Genomic DNA, 17,424 nt, shown 5'->3' on the forward strand with positions numbered 1-17,424 from the left:
GGCCGCAGCGCAAGGCTCCTACTTTCCGCTTCAGTGTCTGATGCGCCAACTAGAACACAGTAATACCAAGGGAGGAGCTGAGAAAAAAACATAGCTTAATAAAAGAGGGTCAAGAACTAATTATTTAGTAGTGCTTACTGACTGCATGAATGACTTCCAATAGTCTGCGATGACAGCCACGCCACTGGCCTCACTGAATGCTTCTGAAGGTGGTCCTTAGTTTTTACATGTCATGCTTCCATCGTGAAACAAGCGTTGTTTTATTCAAGGGTGCCTTGGTTGGTACTAAACATCTGACAATTTGTACGAAATCTTCGTGCTCAACTACGGAGAAGCATTGCATTGCACCAATATCAAAATGTTCTCCCTGCCTTTGTTCTCTTCTATTTCTCTCTCTCTCTCTACAAGTTGCTTGTAGTGCGTCTGAGTCGGAGAGGGCCCGCTGCCTGAATGAATTAACTTTCAACTACTTTTGTACGTGTCCATCAGTGTGTGGTTCGGCATCGCTTGTTCCACTTCTTTTTGCCTCCTCATACCTTTTCTATGCCAGGCTAGTGTACTTGATTCGCATTCACCGACTCTAAATATAAATTGAAAATACATAAGTATCCACAATGGGGAAGAAATAACCTTCATTGTTTCGGGCGTAGACGGGCCTCTGTCAAAACTTGCAGATTGAGTTAATTTGTAAATTATCATGCGAGTGTTTAAGTAGAATACATGACAGCAGACACACTATCGAAGACAGACATGGCGATGCAGCAATCACGATTACGCAAGAGAGGTGGTAGCTAATTTTTTGTGGCATGACTTACACCACCAATCAAGGGCTTTGAACTTGCACTTACCCCTGACCCGGTCCTGTGTTCTGTGATCTAGTGGTCTGTATGATGTCGCCAAATGGAGCAGCCGACTTAAATAACTTGCAACTGGTCCATTCAGAGAGCTTTATTCTGAACGAATTGTTCAGCACCGTGCTTTCACGCGTTACATCCGAAGCGATGTTAGTGACAATAAATAATATGAAGGGAAACGGTCAGTTTCAATATATGGCAATACATTTCATGAATGACAAGAAAACACAAGGTACAAAATACAAAAAAGAAAATCAGAAGATAGACAGGAGATACAATCGCCTACCTTAGTGTGGCTGTGCGTTTATAATTCTGAAGCTTGTGAAAATTAATGCTTTCATGTGCACATTTCGTGTCATATCTATTCCGCCATACAAACTTAATTATCATTATTTAATAACATTGTTAATGTATTGCTTCGAATTAATGAAAACTCAATGAATTGACCCCTCCCCCAAACGCACCCAATTAAAAACGCAACACTTCTTCAAAATTCACATGCTTTAAAAAACATCGTATATCAGGGAAACTACTCGCACATCTATCTATTTATTTATTTATTTCAATACCTTCAAGGCCCAGGGGGCGCCACAGAAGGGAGCGGTATAAAAAATGAACTCATATGGCAGCAAAAATAAAACAAATCGTATCAGCAACTAAAAAACGTATGTTTAATCGAAATACAAGATCACATTGGTAAAAATGCAGATTAGGCAAATACATATTTTTTCTGCGGCAGTTAAAAAGATTACAACGTGTCAGAAATATAAGCAGCACAGGCGGGTAGGTGGTTCCAATGCTCGCCGTCCTTGCTGTTGAAAGCAATGTTGAAATGTTCATAATGTTGAAAGCGGTGTAAGTCTACGAACCTGGGTCTGAATTCACAAAAGCTTCTTACGCTAGAATTTTTCGTAAGAAAGAATTTCAGACAATCCGAATGCAAGACAGTATTATCTAAGACGGCCGGCCAATGGCAAATACCACTTACGAAAGAAAAGCTTTGTGAATCTGGCCCTTGGGGCGGAATTGACTAAGCGAACTTACGAACAAATTTTGGCGTAAGAAAAATATTACGGAAAAAAGCGTATTCGCAAAGCTAAAACACTAAACGCTAAATCAGCAAGCTTGCGATGCCCACCACTGCAAAGACGAGCGCTGTAGTCGAAAAAAAAAGTCACAGGCCTGCGCAGCACACGCAGCCGAGTCACAGCGTAAGCTCGAGAAGCGGCTCCATAGGAGTTAAATTTTCTGCACAAGCACTACAGCGTCTTCGCGGCGAAGTCTTTTCGCGTCGCCTTCACGAGAATCATTTGAACTGTCCGCCCGACGTCGACGGCGAGCTGTTACTTGCACCGCAACCCATCGGGCTCTGCACAGCGGTCTGCTGAGCCCAACGTTGCCTGGTTGCAGCCGCGCGAGCAGCTCTACGATTCGCTTCATCAGCACAGGTTCGTACCCTGCGATGAGGCGTCATAACGTGTACTGAAGAGTAAACACAGGCATCCAGACTACAGGCCGCGCATATGTAGATGTAGAGCCTATATGGTAGTGGCACACACCAACATATCACATGCCTTGACTCGTGGCACGATGCGATGCTGTTGATGATGATGATGATGGTTTTATGGCATCCTTTTCGAAACAGGGCGGTTACAAATAGACACCTGGCCTACTTCAGTTAACCAGAATCGAGCTGCATGCAGTATGCAACTACTACTTGTCGGGACACGTGGTGAAATATAGCGCAACTGCAATGTAATGTTCGCACGTATCGACGCTACGCGGTGCGCATGTCACATCGCGTAACAAATGACACAATACGATGCTAAATGATGATGGTGATGATTATTTACTTACATTCCGTTTCAAACGGCATGGTGACAGTCACCTAGCTTGCTTTGTTTCATCAGCTATGCTGTACATATTTTTTCATTCTTGCACTTTTTGTACATCTCCTTAATCTTCTTTTTCTTCCTCAAACCTTCCCTATCTACCTTGTACAACTACCCATGCAAATGCTACATGGCATGCCACCTGCTGTATTAATATGCAACTGGAATATAAAATGTGCACGTGACGACGCTACGAGGCGCGCTTCTCCCATCGCATGATGGGAGCGCTTAATGATGATGAGGAGACGAGTAACTTCGTGGTGTCAATTCAACAGCAAGTAATATGCATAGTGAATCAATATAAGTACCTCGGCGTACACATAAACGAAGGAAATAATTACTCAAGCAACCACCAAGATCATCTGAAAATAAAGAGGAAGCAGAATGCATCAATAATAAAACACAGAGCACTGTGGGGCTACAATAAGTATGAGGTGGTGCGTGGAATCTAGAAAGGAGTAATGGTGCCAGAGCTAACATTCGCAAATGCCATTACATGCTTAAAATCTGATATATTGTCGGGTTTGGAAGTTAACCAAAGATCAGTAGGCTGGTTGGCTTTGGGAGCCCATATACCACAAATGAGGCAGTGTAGGGTGGCATGGGTTAGGCCTCTTTTGAAATCAAAGAAGCACAGAGCAAAATTAGTTTTGAAGGAAGGCTCAGGAACATGGATGAAAATAAATGGGCGGCTAAAGTGCACAAGTATCTCTACATGAAAAGCGTGGACACAGAATGGAAGAAGAGGTCAAGAAAGTTGGCAACCAAGTACAGGATAGTCGAAACTGTAAATCGACAACCAGGAGTCATCAGAAAGAAACTGAGAGAAATAGAGACCGTGCATTGGATGCAAAGAATGGAAACAAAAAGGACAATGGAGATTTACAAGAATCAGAAGAAAGAAATCAGAAGGGAAAATCTGTACGATAACACAAAGGGCAGTGCCTTGCTATTTGAGGCTCTAGCCGGTTGCCTAAGGACCAAAACATAACGGAACAAATATTCGGAACTAGATGAGGCATGTGTATGCTGCAGTAAAGATCCAGAGACCACTCAGCACATCCTAATGGAATGCGACGGGATCCACCCAGCGAGAACCGTAGGTAACGTGCAACTCCCAGAAGCGCTTGGGCTTAAAGTGGAAAGAAATATCAACAGATCAGCCGTAGAGATAAGCAAGAGACGATTAGAGTACTGTTGGAAAAAAGCAGGGAAAAATGGATACGACCTGATGTCTTAAAATCATAGGTAGTGCTACAAGGTAAATTTCGGAAAAAGAAAAACAGCAATGAGTGGTATACAAAAAAGCTACATAAAGAACATGTGTAAATTAAATTATGGTGTTTTACGTGCCGAAACCACGATCTGATTATGAGGCACGCCGTGGTGGGGGACTTCGGAAATTTGGACCACCTGGGGTTCTTAAACGTGCACTTAAATCTAGGTACCTGGGTGTTTTCGCATTTCGTCCCCACCGAAATGCGGCCGCCGTGGCCTGGATTCTATCCCGCGACTACGTGCTCAGCAGCCCAACACCATAGCTACTGAGCAACCACGGCGGGTTAAAGAACATGTGTAGTATACCTGATTAAATCAAGCAGGCTACATTACTATTTGTCGCCGCCCTGTTTCAAAGGTGATGCCAATAAATCATCATCATCATCATGACAAGAGGCACGCCACGATGCTAATGATGATGATAATAATAATGATGGAATTATTGGCATCCCCTTTGAACCGTAGCGGTGCCACAGTCACCTAGCCATCTAATGGTGATTATGATTATTACTGATTGACATCCCCTTGCAAACGTGGCGGGGCCCACTTGATTTATTCAGGAACATATATTTTTGCTAGAAATTTTGTACACACATCGTCGAACTTATTTTACTTCCTTCAACCTTCTACCTTGTGCCTCTACCTCTGCATATGCTACATGGTGTGCCACCTTGTGCAGTAATATGCAAATGCAATGCACAGCGTGCACATATCGACGCTACCCGGCGCGCATGTCTCATTGCGTGTTTGCTCGCGTGCTATCTGCAATATTCAATGGAATATTCAATATTCAAATGCAATATTCAATGGAATATTCAATATTCAATCAACCTTGGTTCTCCACAGAAAAAGTAGAAAGATACCTATCAAGAAAGGGGTCAGGCAAGGAGACACAATCTCTCCAATGCTTGCACTGCGTGCTTGGAAAAAGTATTCAAGGTCTTAGACTGAGAAGCTTTAGGACTGAGGATCAGCGGCGAATATCTCTACAACCTTCGGTTTGCAGATGACGTTGTCCTATTCAGCAACAATGGTGACGAATTACAGCAAATGATTGAGGACCTTCACCGAGAAAGTGTAAGAGTGGGGATGAAGACTAATATGCAGAAGACAAACGTAATGTTCAATTGCCTGGCAAGGGAACAAGAATTCAGGATCACCAGTCAGTCTCTACAGTCTGTAAAGGACTACGTTTATGTAGATCAATTACTCACAGGGGACCCTGATCATGAGAAAGAAATTTAGAGAAGAATAATATTGGGTTGGAGTGCATACGGCAGGCATTTCCAAGTCCAGACTGGGAGCTTACCACTGTCGTTGAAAAGAAAAGTGTACAATCATTGCATTCTACCGGTGCTGACATATGGGGCCGGAACTTGGAGGTTAACGAAAAAGCTCTAGAACAAGTTAAGCACCACACAAGGAGCAATGGAACAAAAAATGTTACGCTTAACATTAAGGGACAGGATAGGGCGCATTTATAGGGCATTTTACGCTGCATGCTAGCAAGCGCTGGCGTGGGTCAGTGGTAGAGTAGCCGACTCCCACGCAGCGGGCCCGGGCTCAATCCCGACGGGAACTGGGTATTTTTTTCTCATTCCCGGCGATAGCTGATACGGACACCACCGGCGGCGGCAGCGGCGGTGGTGGCGGACACCATCGCCAACCGAAACGGCGATTAGAATGAGCCAATAGCAGCTTACGCTCTAAAATGCGTATATGCAAGGGTAGCCCAGGTGAAAATTTGAGTACTTCCGCCAAGCGTAAGTCGATTCCCAAAGCATAAACAGCCGTCGCAGCGGTGGAGCAACATGAGAGCGGTGGAGCAGTTTTACGAACATCATTATGCCTACCTGCGCCGCTCGAGCGGACGCAGGTAAGCGTTGGAGCGCGCTGTTGCGGCTGATTGGCAAGAGGCCACAGCTGATAGCCGAGGATTGCGCGTGCTTATAACTTTGTGGCTCATAGTGCATTGAGCTGTTTCAGTGCATAATTGTTTTGAGCGTGCGCTTCTGTGGAAGGCAGTAATATTAATGCTGTGCGGCCAACTTCTGCCTAATTTCTGATAGGCTTGTGTTTCTGTATGCGCGCAGTAGCCTGAATATTCATGCTCTTCATGACGCGCTACATGGTGTTAGCAAATATAAGTGTAATGTCCGTTCCTACCAACCGTCGGGCTTCCGTCAGCCTGGCTTCCGTCAAAACTTCGACTTCGTTAACAACCGTCAAGTTTGTCACTGACGTGTCTTGAGCGCAATCTTATCGTTTTTTTTTCTAGTTTGAGTTCTGTCTTGCTCATAGGGCTGCGGATAATTATTTTCCCCACAATTTGAAGCTATAATTCTCCATGCGAGTTGAAACAATTAAAAATTTTACGCCTAAACGCTTCAAATTATCAATACTTGTTGCGGTTGCACAATTTTCTGTCGTAATCTGTGCTGTAAGCCTCAGCATTCGATGGTATAGCTCATAGCGTTAATTCAGCTCAAAGTTAAAGAGGCGTAGTGTCTGTCCCCATGGTCTCATTATGTGACGTATGCGTACGGCAGATGGCAATTCTGTCTATGATATGAAACGGGACGTCAATACGATGGCACAAAAAAAGAAATGGCGAATAAAGTCACGTACCACCATAGATAGGAAAATCATGTGGACTGTTGGAAGAAGAGTGATGCTGTGAAATAAAATACACCTCACTAACGAAGCGAACAGTTGTCGCATTAGTCATAACACAGAGGCACGCAAGCATAGATTTATATTTATATAACCACATGGACGATTATCACTGGAGAGACTTCGTTTTCGGTAAAAAAGCACGTAGCATAACGCTAATAAAGACACCACTAATCTATTTTTTTTGCAAGCAAAAATCCAGTAATAGGCAACAGGCAGTGGGAAGACTAGACGACAAACAAAAGCGACAGCTGACAACACCAATCATCGTCTTATGATTGGCTTAACATGGTTATCCTAAACTCCAGACTAACGTCAGTCCTGGGTGAAGTGACCTCACTTCCGTCTTTTAGTCGCTTCGGGTGATGCTATTTCTAGAGTTTCCTACTCTGACTTACTAGCACCTAAGAAACCCTTCATAGGTGTTTGTGAATCCGGCGCAAGAATTTTCGTCCAGCCTGCAACAGTCTTACGGTGCTCCGCGCCTTCAGCGCAGTAGTCAGGTCCACATGACGGCAAGAAAAAACCTACCACAGTGGCCCGGTATCGCGAAATGAATAGTGTGAAACGTGTCCGGCGCTAAGTGCAGTCACTAAAATGCATCGTATTAGCAAGATCAGCATTTAGGTCGCTCGAATTACACTCCCTTGTGCGCTCGCCCGGCGGCGCACAGTTCGATGACTTCATTCAGTGCGTTTGGACAAAGCCACGACATTTGTATGTAATTAGCGGTGTAAGTGCATATCATGTGGATTGTACTGAAGGACTGAACGAACTTCATGTCAAGGCCGTGGTGCTTGAAGCATATGGCTAACAACTCAATAATTATTTCATTTATGTGTAACTTCCGTATTTGCCTTCAGCTACAGCGCACGTATCCGCAACTTGCATGCACCACTTCGGGGGGTTGCTGGCGGCGCCGCGAACAAGCTTCACCATCGGGCATGACCTCGTAATTCACGTCGTTCAGTCGTCGGATAACTATGTATGGGCCAAAATATCGCCTTAGTAGTTTTTCAGAAAGTCTCCGACGCCGAATGGGGACGATTGTACCGCATTGCGTCCAGGTCTTGCTGGTGGTGGATGCGTACACGTGCAAGCTGTCTCGCTTCTTCGGCACGTTGACCAAATGATTCAGCATCTGCATGGATATCGTCGCACTCATGTGACAGCATTGCATCCAAAGTTGTCGTGGCTTCGCGACCGTGTACCAAGCTGAATGGTGTCATGCGAGTCGTTTCCTGTTGAGCGGTGTTATATGCGAAGGGTACATAAGGCAAATTCTCGTCCCAGTTCTTATGGTCCACGTCGCCATACATGCAAAGCATGTCTGCGACTGTCTTGTTCAAACGCTCCGTTAGTCCATTCGTCTGGGGATGATAGGCTGTCGTTTTCCGCTGGGCTGTGCCGATGAGTTTGAGAACTTCTTCTAAAAGTTCGGCCATGAACGCGGGGCCTCTGTCAGTAATTACAACCGCTGGGGCACCGTGCCTAAGCACAACGTTTTCGACGAAAAATCGAGCTGCTTCAGCTGCTGTTCCGCGCTGCGTAGCTTTTGTCTCCGCATAACGGGTAAGGTAGTCAGTGGCGCCAATAATCCACCTGTTCCCTGTAGTTGAAGTTGGAAATGGTCCAAGAAAGTCCATGCCAATTTTGGCAAAGGGCGTTCCCGGTACCTCTACAGGATGTAGGAGACCAGCTGGCTTGTCAGGTGGTGCTTTACCTCTTTGGCAGTCAGGACAAGTGCGCACCTGATGTTTAACATCGGCTGGGAGCTTCGGCCAATAATACTTCCGCCGCAGTGGGGACCATTTTCGTGTGGAGCCCAGATGACCTGAGGTGGCCTCATCGTGACACGCTGTGAGAACTTCATTGCGAAGCGAAGCAGGCAGGACCAGTAAGTATGTGCTGCCCGTCGGAGAAAAGTTCTTCTTATAGAGAACATTTTCCTTCAAACAAAATGACGCCAGACTGCGTCCAAACAGGCGAGGCACGTCTTTGCCCCGGCCTTCCAAGAAATCAATAAGCGGAAGCAGTTCTGGGTCGTTGCGCTGCTGCTGGGAAATGGTAAATGTATCGACGACTCCCAAGAATGCACCGTCTGTGTCCGGATACTCGGTGACAGAAGGCTGTATAGGTGACCGAAAGAGGCAGTCGGCGCTGGTATGCTTTTTCCCTGACCTGTATACGACGGACATGTTGAACTCCTGAAGCTTGAGGCTCCAGCGCGCCAATCGACCGCAGGGGTCTTTTAAATTAGTCAGCCAACAAAAAGAATGGTGGTCACTGACGACGGTGAATGAGCGACCGTATAAATAAGGGCGAAATTTAATAACAGCCCACACAACGGCGAGGCATTCTTTCTCCGTTGTTGAATAGTTTTCTTCTGAGCGCGAAAGAGTTCTGCTGGCGTAGGCTATCACTTTCTCGGAGCCGTCTTGCCGTTGCACCAGCACGGCACCCACACCTACATTGCTCGCGTCAGTATGAAGTGCTGTCGGGGCGTCCTGGTCAAAGTGTGCCAGAACTGGGGGCATTTGCAGATGCTGACGTAATTCGTTAAATGCCATTTGCTCGAGTTCGCCCCAAACAAAGGGAACATCTTCCCGAGTTAGTGGCGTCAACAGTGAGGCAATACGTGAAAAGTCCGCAATAAACCGGCGATAATCGGCGCACAGGCCCAAGAAGCGTCTCACTGCCTTCCTGTTAGATGGTGTGGGGAATTTTGTAACCGCGTCTATTTTGTCTGGGTCAGGCCGGACACCTTCGCTACTGACGACGTGGCCCAGGAATTGGAGTTCGTTAAAGCCAAAATGGCATTTTCAGGCTTTAACTTGAGGCCTGCAGAGCGTACAACTTGGAGAACAGCCTGTAGCCGGGTTAGATGCTCTTCAAATGTAGCCGACAAAAGATCACATCGTCGAGGTATACCAAGCACGTTTGCCGCTTTACACCTGAAAGTACGGTGTCCATTAGACGCTGAAAAGTGGCTGGCGCTGTACACAAACCGAAAGGTAGCACCTTAAATTCGTTGATACGTCGGGCGTCACGAAGACAGTTTTCTCCCGATCTCGTTCATCGACTTCTATTTGCCAATACCCGCTGCGTACTGTGCTCACGGATAGAAACGCGACAGGCAAATTTAGGTACAACTCTTTTTCTGTGCAATTACTCGAAAGTACCATGCCTTGTTGCTTCGAATCTGGTCACGAAAGGTGACTTGGACTCTGATCTAAGCGTACGAGTCGAGATTGCGCCGATGTCACAGAAACTACCGACGGTGGAAACAAAAGCATGCGCATTGGTTAGGCCTGAATTGTCGCGTTTCAATCCGTGAGCACTGTACGTCCATGGAGGAAAAATAGCGTGCGTGGCGCAACCTGTCGAGTAAATCGTCGATGCGTGGTAACGGATAGACGTCTTTCTTTGTTACCTGATTTAACTTGCGGTAGTCAATACAGAAACGTAAGCTGCCGTCTTTTTTCTTGACCAACACCACAGGGCATGCCCAAGGACTCTTCGAAGGCTGTATCACGTCATCCTCGAGCATTTTCTTCACTTGCTTTTGTATTTCTTCGCGTTCCTTCGGGGCCACACGGTAGGGGTTCTGTCGAATCGGTCTAGTGGCATCGTCCGTAATTATCCGATGTTTGGTCAGTGGTGTTTGCTTGACCTTGGACGTGCACGAAAAGCAGTCCTCAAACTGCTGTATTAGTTCCAGTAGGCGCTGCCTCTCAGCGGGCAACAGGGCCGAGCAAACGTCGACGGACAACGTTGTCGGGGCCGGAATGGTCTTGTCACTCATTCCTTGGTCGTGCACAGCGAAGCAGTCCTTTACTTGTACTATGTCATCACAGAACGCAACTGCAGTGCCTTTCGGGACGTGGCGGCGTTCGTTGCTAAAGTTCGTAAGGAGCACTGCTGCATGCCCACGATTTAAAGCCAGAATTCCCCGTGCAATCGAAACGCCTTGTATGAGCAATAATACGTTGATTTGTTCCGCTATCACATCACCGTGGTAAGGCCTCTCGGTTGAAACAGACACAAGGCAGCCGGTTCGCGGCGGCATCGTCACGTCCTCGGCTAGTCGCAAACACCCATATCATAGTTGCAGTCTACATCTTGGTTCGCTGAAAATGTGACCAAACGCTCCGGGATGTTTATAATAGCTCCATAATCCCGCAGAAAATCCATCCCCAAGATGAGTTCTTTGCAGAACTCGGGGAGAATAACGAACCTGGCAACAAAGCTGGAATCACCGATGCGGAGTCTGGCGGTACATTTACCCGTTGGCGTCTTTATCTGACCCCAGGCACTTCTTATGTGTGGCCCTGTCCATAGTGTTTTCACCTTTTTAAGGCGGTCAACCAGCTCTTGACGTATAATCGAGAAATCAGCACCGCTTTCCACAAGAGCTGTTACGGGATGTCCGTCAACGAAAAGGCTGAGGTCGGCGCGAACACATTCGTCGGCATTACTCGTCGTCGGCATGTCGTCTTGTTGCGGCGGTTGGGGGGGTCTTTTCGGTGTCTCGACAATTGGCAACCTTCCCCCCGGAGGTCGCGGCCGTTAGTTTCCCTGCTGGGGACTGGGCGAACGGCCTCTGACGACGTCAGCAAAACTGGGACGGTTGGGGGAAGCGGAACGTTGAGGTGACGGAGACTGCCAGCGACGACGTGGCGACGCGGCTTGGGTGGTCGGCGAGTAACCCTCGTCCAGGCCACGGCGGTATTCACAGCGCGGGGAAGCTGAACGTGGAAAGCCTCCAAACGCGACGTCTCGATGAGGGCAGTAACGGGCAATGTGGCCCGGTTCCCCACAGTAGAAGCAGAGTGGCCGACGGTCGGCAGTGCGCCACAAGTCAGTTCGCGGAGCTTGTGGTCGTCTTCCAGGCTCCCGCTGCCACGGTGAAGTGGTAACAGGTCACGGATGGAACGGCATGGTCGGCGGTGGAGGAGGAGGACGACGAACGGCATCGGCATAGCTGAACGGGGGTGATTCGGGGCACGGCGCGGCCGATGAAAAGGCTTGCCGCAGCTCCTGGCGGACGACTTCGGCAACAGAAGCAACTGCTGGCTCGGTAGAAGGAGAAACAAGGCTTTGTAGTTCCTCGCGCAGTATGCTGCAAATCAGCTCTCGCAGAGAGCTTTCGCTAGTGGTGGCATTCTGAGCGGCGGCGCTCATCGGTGTGGTATTGGACAGGCGGTCAATGCGGCGGCATCGTTGCTGAAGTGCTCGCTCGATTACAGTGGCCTCCTTGATGAATTCGTCTACCGTGGTTGGCGGGTTTCGTACCAGGCCTGCAAACAACTGCTCCTTAATTCCGCGCATGAGATGGCGCACTTTCTTAGTCTCGGGCATATCGGGGTCAGCTCGGCGGAATAGACGGGACATATCCTCAGCATACATAGCGACGCTTTCGTTGGGTTTCTGGAAGCGCGCTTCGATTAGCTGTTGGGCATAATCCCGCCGGTCGGAACAGGAGAACGTATCCAGGAGTTGGCGTCGGAAGTCGTTCCACGTTTGGAAGCACGCTACCCGGTTCTGGAACCACGTGCGCGGATTGTCTTCTAGTGCGAAATAGGCGCGCTTAAGTTTTTGTTCTGCGCTCCATTCGCTGACTTTGGCAACCCTCTGATACTGATCAAGCCAGTCCTGAACGTCTTCAAACGCATCGCCACGAAAGATATCCGGAACGAGAGGATGCTGAAGAGTCCCCTCGGAAGAGCTTGTCGTCATCTGTGAAGGAGGAAGATTCGCCGATGTAGGAGTGTCCATGCTGGTCGGAGCTGGAACGCTGGTGAATTCTGGGCTCAGGCCTAACAGGCGGCGGCTGAATCGGTGCACTGGAATAATGTCGAGAGGTTGATTCTCGGGACTGCGTGTACGGGTCCGAGCAGGCGTCCCGAGCATCAGGTACCCAGCAACTCCACAAGTGTCACGACGGCGAAAGCTCGAGGGACAAACGAACCGCACTTGTCGGCAGAGGCAGTAACAAGAACGGACGGTTTTAAAATACCGTGCGCTAGTCACTGCTTCTTCTTCGTCTTGCTATGTTTTTCATAAGTGCCGATGTCTCTTATGTCGTCGTCATCGCCGCGCTAGACACGTGGCAATATGACCGATGCGTAGGGAGATGCATTGCGGTCGATGGATGAAGGTGTTGCAGGATCTGGGACGTCACTGCAAATCCCCATATAAGCTTAAGCAGCATGCTCATATACGCGACTTTAAGCATTCAAATCACATGTTAGATTCTATAACTGTTAAGCGTGCTGTGTGGGTAGAATATTCAGAGTTCCGAATACCAACTGAATACTACACACTAAATATTCGTATTGAAACAGGAAGTATTCAATATTTTCGAATATTCTAAACTAACCACATAATTCGCAACAACCAAAGCTTAACACTGTAATTGAAAAGAAAAATATACAATCTGTGCATTCTACCGGTGCTAAAATATGCGGCAGACACTTGTAGTTTAAAGCTAGAGAACAAGTTGGGGACGACGCAAAGAGCACTGTAAAGAAAGATGTTAGGCGTAACTTTAGAATACGGGAAGAGAGCGGTGTGGATCAGAGAGCAAACGGCGATAGTCTATATTCTAGTTGACATAAATAGAAACAAAAATGGAGCTGGGCAGGCCATGTAATGCGTAGGGCAGATAAGCGGTGGACCATTAGAGTAACAGGATAGGTGCCAAGGGAAGGGAAGCGCAGTTCAGGACGGCATAAAATAGGTGGGGTCATGAAATTAGGAAATTTTCAGGGCGCAAGTAGGAATCAGCTAGCGCAAGATACGGGTAACTGGATATTGATAGGAGATGCCTTTGTCCTGCAGTGGACATAAAAATAGGCTGATGATGATTATGATGAATGTTAAACTTTTATTTATTTATTTATTTAAAAATACCTTACAGGCCCCTAGAGGCATTGTGTAAGGGGGGAGACTACAATCAAAGATAACTTATACAATTGTTAAAATACACATGAGAATACATATACAAAAAATATCGGGTAAGAAATGCGTTAATATACAGTAATATAGTGTTACAGTTTGTACAAGGAACAAACCGAACGCTTTTGAAAGTGACAGCTCAATCAACAACACTGAAAAACATAATCAATAGAATTAGAGCGAGCAAGACATAGTTAGAGTATAATAAATAATATTTACCGCATAGTTGCACAATAATAACGCAAAAAGCATAGACATAAATAATAAGTTAGGTCATGTTGAGTTGTAAGAAAAATGCGTTGTAAGAAAAAGTCGGAAGTTTTCCTGGTCCCTCTCAAAAACTATGGCGTTAGGAAGGTCGTTCCACAGACGAATGGCTCTTGGAAGAGCTGAGTAATTAAATTGATTACTGGTTAATGGGTTAACCTCTGGTTAATGATCGGTGATGGATTACTGGTTATTGATTTCTGGTTACTGGTTAAACTCTGGTTAATGTTGTCTGTCTGCTAAAGAAGGTGCCAAAATTCTCAGAAGTGAGACAGGGACAATACTGTTTCAAGTACCGCCGAAAAGAATGCGTATTGCAAGCCTTGTTTACAGTTTTGCGGTGGAAGCCCACATGCCAACCTGTGATTTACGCTTGTGGTCTATCATTTTGTTTTTGGCAGCCTAGTCAGGTAGCAGTTTTCTCTTTTATCACACAACCTGTGATGTGTTTCTCACCACGAGACCTTTTTACACCTGTGCAAACACCGATGTCTTTTATCAGATCAGTTTTCTTTTTGAACAACTTCAGATTTTTTTTCGCAGCCACTTATTTAGAGCTTTTGTAAAGCTAGTCTTACAGTAGCCATTCTTTCTTTAAAAGCTTGTATGCAACCAGGCTCTGAAGTTGTTTGCGGCTATTCGTGCAGTTGTTAATGGCAATCAGTGATCTTGATGCTTTGCCCCTGGTAGTTCGCTGTCTTGTTTTGCCTACTTCCTACAGGCGTGGTTCCTCCTTGTGCTGAAATAAATATTACAGCTGGAAATATATGCGTCCTCATTTGACGTTGTGCTATTCGATTTGGTATTTGATGCCTATTATTCTTACACGATTCGTATTCGTAAACGTTGATATTGGTGACTACGCGAATGCATGCAACGAACCGAATTTATTTGCACGAATTCAACTGCCCCGGTATTTAGTTTGTCGTGCCTAAGATACGGGGGGGGGGGGGGGGGGGCACATACAAATGACGTATAGTTATCTTATAAGCGAATAGTGTCTTGTAAACTGAGTTTTAAAGACGATGGGGCACTAGAAATTGTACAACGTATGTAGCCTAGCATACAGTCGGCGTTGTTAGCTATAGAAGCTATATAAGCGTTGGTAACTATACAACCAATATAGTTAACTATACTGGTTGTACACAATAATATGTCTAGGAACGGAACAAAAATGAGAGGACGCTTAAGCTTCGCCTTTAAGAGTAGAACGCGATAGCGTTAAGGGGACCCGTTCGCATCGCAACGCGCGGCTGTAGGTCTCGTAGGAATGCTGAAAAAGGGGTTTGTGTTCGAGTTTCCTCGTAGCAGAATTAGGTTTTCTCGTAGACTCAAATTACAATCCGACGGCGAATCCGACGCCGAATGGTTAAGTCGTACTTTACCATTTTCCTGACGGATTTCACTGTGAGAAATTCAATTTTTGTTCACTAAAACCTTGCACCACGTGCAGGGTCTGCGTGGTCGGGGTTGGGGATGATTTTCTCCGCCACTCGCATCGCATGCAGACGCCGGTTGCCGACGCCGGATTTTCTGCGACACGGGGCCCATAACGCTATTGCGTTAAAATACCATCACTTAAATGGTGCACAATGAGAAAATTGGGATGTCTGGACGGTCGCCTAAATTCTGATTTCGTAGTGTACGGTTTCATTTGCCACACTTGCACAATTTTTCTATTTGAGACAGATAGCACCAGAGGAGGTTTGTAGTTATATATTTTATTCGCTATTAATTTGTCTATAGATAGCGCACTCATCAGCAAATAGGCGAGATTGCTAGATATATCAGGTTCGTAAAGTGCACAAGATGTGCATGGATAAGCGGGGGCTCATCATGGCTAACTATCCCTGCGAGCGATTCACTATAGGACGTATTCTTTTAGCTATAGCGCGTTAAGTTAATCAAGGTCTAGCAAATTTATGATGGCTTATCGCATGAATTAATAATTTATCACATCGAAAAAGTTTAATTACCCGTTTCCGAAAACTCGTAAATAATGCAACTAGGAGGTGATAAAGTCCTGAAAATGGGACGCAATTCAAATAATGACCGAAAGATGTTCAATATGGAGGCCCGAGCAAGTTTGCTTTCAATTGTAAGTACAGGTGGGCGAATATCGATGTTTTCGAATACGAAATGAATACGAATAGTAAGTAATATCGAATAGTAAAACTTCGACGTATTTACTTACACCAGGAACATTTATTTCGCTATGATTAGGTACCACGTTTGTGCTTACCAGTGCAAAAAAGGCACCACAATATCACGGACAAATGGTCAGGTTTAAACAAAAGATCACTAATTTATATTCAAAGGCTGCACAAATAGACTCTAAACATGCTTAGAACATGGTTGCAAAGAAGCTTTCCAAGTATAAGTGGATGCTGTATGACTAGGTTTCAAAAACGCTAATCATAATGTAAAAACAAAACAAAAAAGCTGCTGAAGGATTTGCGCGCCGTATACACATATGCAAAGAAAACATCACTGGTTCTAGATAGAAAGATATAACTGCCACGTGAGTAGACCGTAAAAACACCTAATGATAGTGCAAAAGTCACTGGTTGTCATCTGGGCTTCCACTGAGTAACTGTAAACAAGGCTTTCGTTGCCCTTTAGTTGCAGCATGCATTCGACAACTTTTCTCATTGTTGTCTTGTGATAATGTGCGATACTTATCTTAGCAGACGCAGAACAGCAACCAGACTTTAACCGTCTCTTGTTGCAAAATATTTGGTTGGGTTCAAATATTATAAAGTACTGAATAGTTCTGTTTCTAATACAAATACGTATTCTAAGCACGTAAAATTTTATTGGTATTCGAAACATCGAATGGTTGACCACCCCTAATTAAAAAAAAACTGTAGAGAATGGTACCGGCGAAGTAAAGGAACACCAGACGACGAGACAGAAAAAGGCGCGCGCATAAAACGATACCCTTGTTCCACAGCGTTTTTCTCACAATCCTGTATGATCCTTTCAAAACACATGTGCTTGTTTTTTTGCGATAACAATTATCTCGACACTGCAGGCGAATTTTCGCCACAGTCAGCACCGTAGGTGTGACGTTGTGGATATATATATATATATATATATATATATATATATATATATATTGTAGTCAAGACGAATGCCCGGCGCTGCAGCCACATCGCCAGTCATCCGGGAAGCGCGAGCTCGAGATTGCCTGAGCCGCTCTGGTTGAGACACGCTGCCAACGCTGCCAACGCTGCCCGCTGCTCTCTTGTACTGTGTTCACATTAGATTCTGGTGGAGGCGCTGCGGTTTCCCCCAACAGCGGGATCCTGACATCTTCTGCGGCACCGATGAGAAAGACGTTGAAGATTGGCTGGAATCGTATGAACGCGCCAGCAACACTAACAAATGGGACGACACCCAGAAGCTCAACAACGCGATGTTCTATCTGTCGGGCGTCGCCAAGCTGTGGTTTCGAAACCACGAAGCCGATCTCCGCACATGGGCTCGCTTCAAAACCA

The 17,424-nt window shown here is 46.1% G+C and overlaps 1 protein-coding gene across 2 annotated transcripts in view; it reads left to right on the top strand.

Annotated features, from left to right (window-relative positions):
* Positions 1 to 17,424, top strand: part of LOC119437691 (uncharacterized) — a 92,835-nt gene that overhangs the window by 20,016 nt on the left and 55,395 nt on the right. The window lies entirely within an intron of this gene.

Source organism: Dermacentor silvarum, chromosome 1, assembly GCF_013339745.2.
Source record: "Dermacentor silvarum isolate Dsil-2018 chromosome 1, BIME_Dsil_1.4, whole genome shotgun sequence".
NCBI lineage: Eukaryota > Metazoa > Arthropoda > Arachnida > Ixodida > Ixodidae > Dermacentor > Dermacentor silvarum.